General features: G+C 39.7%; 1 protein-coding gene across 2 annotated transcripts in view; it reads left to right on the top strand.

The window, feature by feature from the left end:
- Positions 1-8,982, top strand: part of LOC130928701 (synapsin-3-like) — a 383,502-nt gene that overhangs the window by 292,427 nt on the left and 82,093 nt on the right. The gene's annotated exons all lie outside the window — the stretch shown is intronic.

Here is an 8,982-nt window from a genome sequence, read left to right as displayed (position 1 = left end):
CACCAACGTCACACAATGATCTTAATTGTGGTTGTCAGCCCAAAATCTTCTAAATATATATTAAATGCATCTTACCAGATATAAAATGACTACTACATAGTCTGTGGTGATCGTTTGGTGCCCAGATTTCTTGTCGAATTACAGCAGTCCATCTCGCTCTCCTCTTCGGATCTCTCAGAATACGGTAGAACTTCAAGTCTCTCCGTCTATCTTCTCTGTTACTGCAACCAACCGCCACACACGCCTTCACAATTTTGATTATTAATGTTAACGAGCAGAAAGACACGCCGTAAACAACGAGCTGACGGACAATATGGCAGCTCCAGTCAGGGGGGCGGAGTTGTGACGTCATGTGATTGGTGTCTATACACAGGCGGCACTCGAATCCACCAATTGGATGACGCGCTGGCACACCGGGTGCACCAATAAGAACCTCGCGTTGATGTGTCAATCACGGTGCCGCCGCCAGACCCCGGTGACGCTACAATATTCTGACAGAATAGCCAACGACGTCATGCATTAAGAGAGACAATAGCTAATTAATATGCTCACTCGCCACCCTGTGGTCTGGGGTGTGAATTGCAACCTGTCAAAATGACGGACGGACTTCAGTTTTTTCCGTCACTGTTTTAAAAAACCGGTCAACGACGGAAAATATTCGGTTAACGCGACCCCTGGTGCAGGCATCTAGCCAAAAATTTCACTCAAATAAAAGTATCGTATTTTTCGGACTATAAGTCAGTTTTTTTCGTGGCTTGGCTGGGGGTGCGACTTATACTCGGGAGCGACTTATGTGTGAAATTATTAACACATTATGATATCATTTCACATGTTATTTTGGTGTTTTGGAGTGACACTGATGGTTTGGTAAACTTAATAGCTATGGCCACGTTCGCGTTCTGCCTTTGGCAATGTGTGTTCAATTGTATTATTGACTTTTTAGGGCCCGAGCACTAAGCGTGAGAAGGCCCTATTGTTTTGCAAAGGATTATTTATTTATTTTTATTTTTTTTTCAGGGAAAATGAAAACGGCCAATTTGGAGGCCTGAACATGCACGAAATGTTACCAAAATTCTCACATACGTGCGCAAAATGGTAAATTTCGATAGTTTTGCAACGTTGCAAAAAAATGTAACAAAATGGCTCAATGGCGCCCCTTTTAAATTTTAAAATTGGCCTATAACATTAGGGTCTGTCAGCGTAGAGCAATGAAATTTGGGGAGTCTATACCTTGTCCAAAACCGCTCCAAAAAAAGCATTTACACTCATATTCCAAACCCAACAGGAAATCGGTTATTTTGGATCGAATATGAAATTTTTATCGATTTACAGGGTGCACATTTGAGACCTTTTCGCCGAGGGAGTTACTTGGATCATCTTCAAAACTGGTGAGACTGTTCAGGAGACATATGAGATCTTAAGTTTTTAAAATGGTGTGTTTTCATTCACGGGTCTGACCTGGGCGTGGTGCCAAAGTCGGCCATTTTTTCGGCAAAATGACAAATTCAGTAAATGACTAATAGTTCCTTGACAAAACGTTCAATCTTTTTCATATCTGGCATGTATGTGCGATATCCCACCCTTAACACGAGTGCATTGTTGTTCACCATTAAAAGCTAATGTTTTTTTTCAGAGACTCAGGCAGCTTATAGAGCCACTGAATTTGGCACACTTTGTCGAACTAGCCAAGTGAGAAGATTTATTTTGGTTTTGAATAAGGGCTTGGCTGCACAGCTCAGTAGTGGCTCCTTTTTTGTAGTACTCTCTCCAATAGGGGTTTTTATCTCTTAGGTGTGTGAATGTAAAGAGGCGACTTTCGAGCATATTAGGTTCTAATGAGATGATTAGAGAGGAGGATCTTCCACCACCCTGACCTGCACACTGTCCGAGTTGCGTGACGTCCGAGTTGCGCTAAATTGCGAGGGCCCGTTCAGTCCTGCTTGCAGGCCTAGTTTATATTGAAATGCTTGCTTTTAGTTTGTGGCACTTTCACGCCCACGTGGGGGCGCACTTGCACTTGTTTACGTGAAGAAAAATGCTCACACGCCAGAAAAAGACCGATAGCTACGCAGCTCTGACTGAGTGGGTGAGTTAGCGAGAGAGAAACACTGCTGCGAACCTACGTTCATTGTTTATGCTTGTAAAATATCTCTCCAGAGGCAACGCCCGTGTGTATCATCTTTTCTGTTGTTGTTGTGTGTTTTCCACCTGCGATCGGACACTTAGAGCCAGTTGTGTGGTTGTTTGAACGATGTGCTAATGCTAGCGAACGCATGCTAACCGTTTGTGTCATGTCATTGCTGTAAAAGCACCTAATTATCATTTATTTACGTCGATGGTATCGAGGACGAAATTGATTCAGCAAATTATACGGACATCCAGCATCGTCATTTGGGAGTTTAGCCCGCTGAATAGCCGAGCTGTAGCATCCTGGTGAGGACAGTATATTCGCATTTCGTTGTTCATGCACTGTACACTTATTCAGAATGTTGTTCTCTATTGTATTTTTATATTAAATTGCCTTTCAAGATGACATGTCTGTTCTATGTGTTGGATTTTATCAAGTAAATATCCCCCAAAAATGCGACTTATACTCCGGTGCGACTTGTATATGTTTTTTTTTTCTCTTCGTTGGGTATTTTATGGCTGGTGCGACTTATACTCAGGTGCGACTTAAAAAATATGGTAGTTATCCCAAAAATACTCAAGTACAAGTTAAAAAGTATTCTTTGTTAATAATACGCAAGCGAGGAGTAACATTGTGAATAACTGCTCACAATGTCGGATATTTTTCCAACAATGGTACCGTATTTTTGGGACTATTAGTCGCACCTGAGTGTAAGTCGGACCAGCCCAAAAATGCGCAACGAAGAGGAAAAAAAAAAAAAGTCGCACCGGAGTATAAATCGCATTTTTGGGGGAAATTTACTTGATAAAACCCAACACATAGAACAGATGTCATCTTGAAAGGCAATTTAAGATAAAAATTAGGGCTGTCAAAATTATCGCGTTAATGGGCGTTAATTAATTTTTAAAATTAATCACGTTAAAATATTTGACGCAATTAACGCAGATGCCCCGCTCAGACACATTTAAATGACGGTACAGTGAAACGCTCACTTGTTAATTGTTTTTTATGGAGTTTTGCCGCCCTCTGCTGGCGCTTGGGTGCAACTGATTTTATAGGCTTCAGCACCCATGAGCATTGTGTAAGAAATTATTGACATCAACAATGGCGGGCTACTAGTTTATTTTTTGATTGAAAATTTTACAAATTTTATTAAAACTAAAACATTAAGAGGGGTTTTAATATACAATTTCTATAACTTGTACTAACATTTTTCTTAAGAACAAGTCTTTCTATCCATGGATCGCTTTAACACAATGTTAATAATGTTAATGCCGTCTTGATTTATTGTTATAATAAACAAATACAGTCCTTATGTACCGTATGTTGAATGTATATATCCATCTTGTGTCTTATCTTTCCATTCCAACAATAATTTACAGATAAATATGGCATATTTTATAGATGGTTTGAATTGTGATTAATTGTGATTAATGACGATTAATTTTCAGGTAATTAATTAACTCGATTAAAAATTTTAATTGTTTGACAGCCCTAATAAAAATACAATAGAGAACAACACGCTGAATAAGTGTATAGTATGATAATGTTACATGATGCAGGAACAACGAAATGCAAACGTGGCTGGTATGTTAACGTAACATAGTTATCAAGTTTTTCAGATAACTATAGCATAAAGTTCAACAAACTTCACTCCAAAAAAAAACAAAATAACATGTGAAATGATATAATAATGTGTTAATAATTTCACGCATAAGTCGCTTCAGAGTATAAGTCACACTCCCAGCCAAACTATGAAAAAAAAACTGCGACTTATAGTCCAAAAAAATACGGTAATTTTTTTTCTCAGCACGTCATACACTAGACAAATCATCAAATTCCGACTAGATACATCTACAAAAATGAAACATCACCTGTCCAAAGAGCATGAGAGTGCCCTCTAGTGGGAAAAAACACATTTTCAACCAGGAAATTAAAACAATTAATTTTTCTTGGTCTGTAAGCCACAGTTGTCCTCACTGTATTATGGGATATTTACACCAAAAGATATTAACCGGTAACGCTATATTTGACAGCGGCATCATAAGATCTAATGAACCACCATGAAGCTTTGAACCACTTGGCTGCAAAAAAATCATTGCTTCAAGAAGCTTAATTTGGGCATCACTGCTCCTTTGGGGGAGACAGTCAACCTCTGCTGCCCACTGCTGTCAACACTGTTGTCATCCAACATGCCTCCTAACATGCATTGCAGTGCTACAGATGTAAATAACAATCAAATTCATGTTCTGTGCTAATTATTTCTTCAGTTACTGTTCCAGTTGTTTCATTAATTGCTAGTGATGGTATTTGGTAACACATTATTTGACAGTGGTGCCATAAAACTGTCATAAGACCATCATAATTATGACATGACACTGCCATGAGCATTAATGAATGCTTATGACAGACGTCATTTTGTGTCATCTAGGAAATTATCTGTTTTGAATGGATGTAAAGATCCGAGCTAGACATAGATAGAGTTCGTGACATAATAATGTCATTAATGCTCATGATAGTGTCATGTCACAACTATGACCGTCTTATGGCAGTCTTTTAACGCCACTGTCGACAAAAGTGTTAACTATAACCCCCCCCAAAAAATCAACAAATAAGCCGCACTGGACTAAAAGGCGCAGGGTTCAAAATGAGGGAAAAAATTAGCGGCTTATAGTCTGAAAATTACAGTCGTTTAATGTATACAGCGTGATTGAACACACCGGCGTAGTCATAGGACTTCCAAGTGCAAGCTTGTATTGTTACGTCCTGTTAGTATTATGGAGTCATGTGATTATTGTTGCGACGGAGCTACTGTCCGCATCGTTGGCAAAAATACAGTAAAATCTAATACATTGAATAAAGAGGAAAAATGTTAGGAAGTCGTAAAAGTATGGTGTGGTAAAATTACATTTTTCTCATAAAATTACTCAAGTAACTTGGGAAATGTATCTCGTTACTACCCGACTCTGGCAGCTAATGAGCTAACACATTCATATACTAGTCCTGGTGACAGAAGAGTATTTTATTTTATAGTTCTGGTGTATATCTGGTGTATTTCCAATTATAAAACACAATACTCTGGGGGTCTTAAAATGAGTCAAAAATCCTGAAAACCCTCAAGCAGTGAATGCGCTCATGTGTTCCCAATATGACCTATTATATGCAGATCTTAGAAACATAAGATATGATATCCTGCTGCCTCAGCCTTCTTCTGACCTTGAAGGCAGCAATCAGTGTCTCCTTTAATCCCAGTCTATTCTCAAACGGCTTCAGTAAGCGCAACGATCGGGGTTAATTTAGCCAATTAAACTCGCCTTCTTCCGCCTCTGACTGTCTTTGTGAACCTGCGCGCGACCGCGTTATCGCCGCAGAGGCTTATCTGCAGAGACTGGACCAGAGCTATGTTAAGGAATGACGATACTCGCCGTTATATAAGCAAGCCAAGACTAATCAAGTTAACTTTTACTTAAGTTAATGATGAAACGTGCAGAAACTGCTGATTTTTCAGCCATGCCTCTAACATGAGTCACACATGTATTTGCGCTTTTGGCTAAAAAATTAAGTCAGCGTTTCCTCAACAGATTAGAACAGCGTGATATTTCATGTTTTCCTCATTGGAGAGGCCGACTTTAATTGCGGCAGACATGAAGCTGTTTGGCCGCCGCGACTCCTTGATAATGCCTCGTCAGATATTATTTCAGTCTCCGGACCTGACGTCTGAAATAACAGATATGTGACATTCCTCAGTTTAGACACCGGATTGGCATGTGCGCTGCAGCTGGACTTTGCTTTGTAATGCCCAAATGGGGAGATGAAGACATGGAGCACTCAGGGGAAGTTGATTCATTTGATCGGACAAATGATTTCACTCACAGTGACATTCTTGACATTCCAAGACGGGAATTTTCCTGAAGAAAAATCAGCATTGTCACTCCCATTATATATGATTATTGTGATATTGTGATAACTAGAGTTGTCCGGTAATTACTTTTTAAACGATATCCCGTTATTGTCCAGCTCCAAAAATCTGATACCGATATACTTGATGTGGACTTAACATATTTATTATTTTTAGAGAGGTGACCGAAAATTTGGCGCCGAAACTAGCTGAAAATGCATTATCAGTTTTCAAGACCGAAAGTTTACCACCGAATAGTGCGAAGAACCTTCGTCCTTTTGTGATGCTGTTATCAGAACACGGCGAGAAGCAACACGCTGGTTGACACTATCTCGCTAACACTACTGACTCACAGCCAACATGTCCCTACTAACTCCAAACAGGTTCTTCACACTAAACAGCAGTAAACTTTCGGTTTTAAAAACCAAAAACCGATAATGCATTTTTACCTATTTTTGGCCGAATTTTCGGTCAAATCTAATAGTTAATAAGCATACAGTGGAATTAAAAAAGTATTTGAACCTTTTGGAATTTCTCCCATTTCTGCATAAAATCCCCATCAAATGTGATCTGATCTTTGTCAAAATCACACAGATAAAAAAACAGTGTCTGCTTTAACTAAAACCACCCAAACATTTTTATAAGTTTTCATATTTTAATGAGGATAGCATGCAAACAATGACAGAAGTGGGGAAAATAAGTAAGTGAACCCTCTGCCTAAGGACTACTAAGAGAGCAATTGAAACCATTGTTTTACCAAACAATTTAAGTAAGGTGTGGGTGCCTGATCACTGATGAGTGGTTTAAAGCTGCCCTGCCCACTATAAAACACACACCTGGTGAGAATTGTCTTGATCAGAAAAATTGTCTGATGTGCATCATGGCTCAGTCAAAAGAGCTGTCTGAAGACCTGTGATTAATGATGGTTGGTTTGTATAAAACTGGAAAAGGATACAAAATCCGTCTCTAAAAGTCTGGATGTTCGTGAATCGACAGTCAGAGAAGTTGTCTACAAATGGAGACAGAGAAATTGACACTGTTGATTCTCTCCAAAGGATTGGCCGTCCACTAAAGATGACGCCAGGAGTTCCGCGCAGAATACTCAGAGGTAAAAAGGAACCCTAGAGTTTCTGCTAAAGATTTAAAGAAATCACTGGCACAGTCCAATATCTCTATGCACACATCAACTATATGTAAAATTATGGCCAAGAATGGTGTTCATGGGAGAACTCCACGGAGGAAGCCACTGCTGTCTAAAAAAATGTTGCTCGTTTTGATGTTCGCAAAAAGGCCCTTTGAAACTCCACAAAGGTTTTGGCAAAAATATTTTATGGACTGACAAAACGAATGTTGGTTTGAAGAGAGTTTGGCACGGTTGTTTCTCTCCCAAGGGGTAGCCATCCACCAAAGATGACGCCAAGCGTTCAGCACAGAATATTCAGAGAGGTAAAAAGAACCCTAGAGTCTTTGCTAAAGACTTACAGAAATCACTGGCACAGTCCAATGTCTAATAAATCCAAGAAAACTATGGCCACGAACGGTGTTCATGGCAGGACTCCACGGAGGAAGCCACTGCTGTGTAAAAAAAAACATTGTTACTCATTTAATGTTAGCGAAAAGGCACTTGGACACTCCACAGAAGTTTTGGCAAAATATTTTGTGGACTGATGAAACCAAAGTTGAATTGTTTTGGAGTAACGCACAATGTCACGAGTGGAGGAAAAATGGAACAGCTCACCAACATCAACACCTCATCCCCACTGTGAAGCATGGTGGGGGGAGCATCGTGATTTGGGGCTGTTTCGCTTCCTCAGGGCCTGGACAACTTATAATCATTATGGAAGAAAAATTCAAAATTTTATCAGGATGTTTTGCAGGAAAACCTGAGGCTGTCTGTCAGACAGTTGGAGCTAAAAAGAGGATAGATGCTGCAACAAGATAATGATCTAAAACACGGAAGTAAATCAACTTCAGAATGGTTTCAGAAGAAGAAAATACACGTTCTGGAGTGGCCAAGTCAAAGTTCAGACTTGAACCCCATTGAGATGCTGTGGCATGACCTAAAGACAACGATTCATGTCACACATCCCATGAATCTGACTGAACTACAGAAGTTTTGCAGAGAAGAATGGGCCAAGATGAGTCCTGATCAATGTGCCAGACTGATCTGCAGATACAGGAAGCATCTGGTTGAAGTTATTGCTGCCAAAATATTGAATGCGATGGCCCACTTACTTATTTTTTCCCATCTGTCATTGTTTGCATTCTATCCTCATTAAAATGTGAAAACCTCGAAATGTTTGGGTGGTTTTCGTTAAAGCACTGTTTTTTCATCTGTGTGATTTTGACACGGATCAGATCAAATTTGATGGTGATTTTATGCAGAGATGTGAAGAATTCCAAAAGGTTTAGATACCTTTTTATGCCACTGTAACTGCTATGCTAAGATGTGACCAGTGCTTGTACAAAGGCAGAAGGTTTCTATTATCAGCTACTCGATAATATCGGACAACTCTGGTAATAACTGATATTTAACATTAGAATTACTTTTACAGTTTCATATTGCATTTGTTCGTGATTGAGTCTGTAAAATACGATACGCTTGCACAACATCCATCTTCAGGTACAGCACAAAACAAATGACCCTAAACCTGAGGTAAAACTAGAATTTTTTTCTCCTTTGAAACGACTCCCATTAGCCACCCTGTGTGCAAACCGGGGTTCATCAGTATGTCCCACTTAGTCTTAATAGCATGTGGGCCGAGTGAGTCAAGGCCGGACACTCTCTCTGGGCGTGCTATCTTTTCAAACCTCCCCTCTTCCTGCGTCTTTTTAACGGCTTGTCAGTCGGATGAAAGGTATTTCCTCTGAGTCACCGCTTTGTCCGCCGTGTTTAAGGCCTGGGATACACAATGGCGTCACCTCAAAACAACCGTTTCTCTGTAAACGGGACTAA

This window comes from Corythoichthys intestinalis, chromosome 13 (genome assembly GCF_030265065.1).
Source record: "Corythoichthys intestinalis isolate RoL2023-P3 chromosome 13, ASM3026506v1, whole genome shotgun sequence".
Lineage (NCBI taxonomy): Eukaryota > Metazoa > Chordata > Actinopteri > Syngnathiformes > Syngnathidae > Corythoichthys > Corythoichthys intestinalis.
This window is presented reverse-complemented; position numbering and strand designations above follow the sequence as displayed.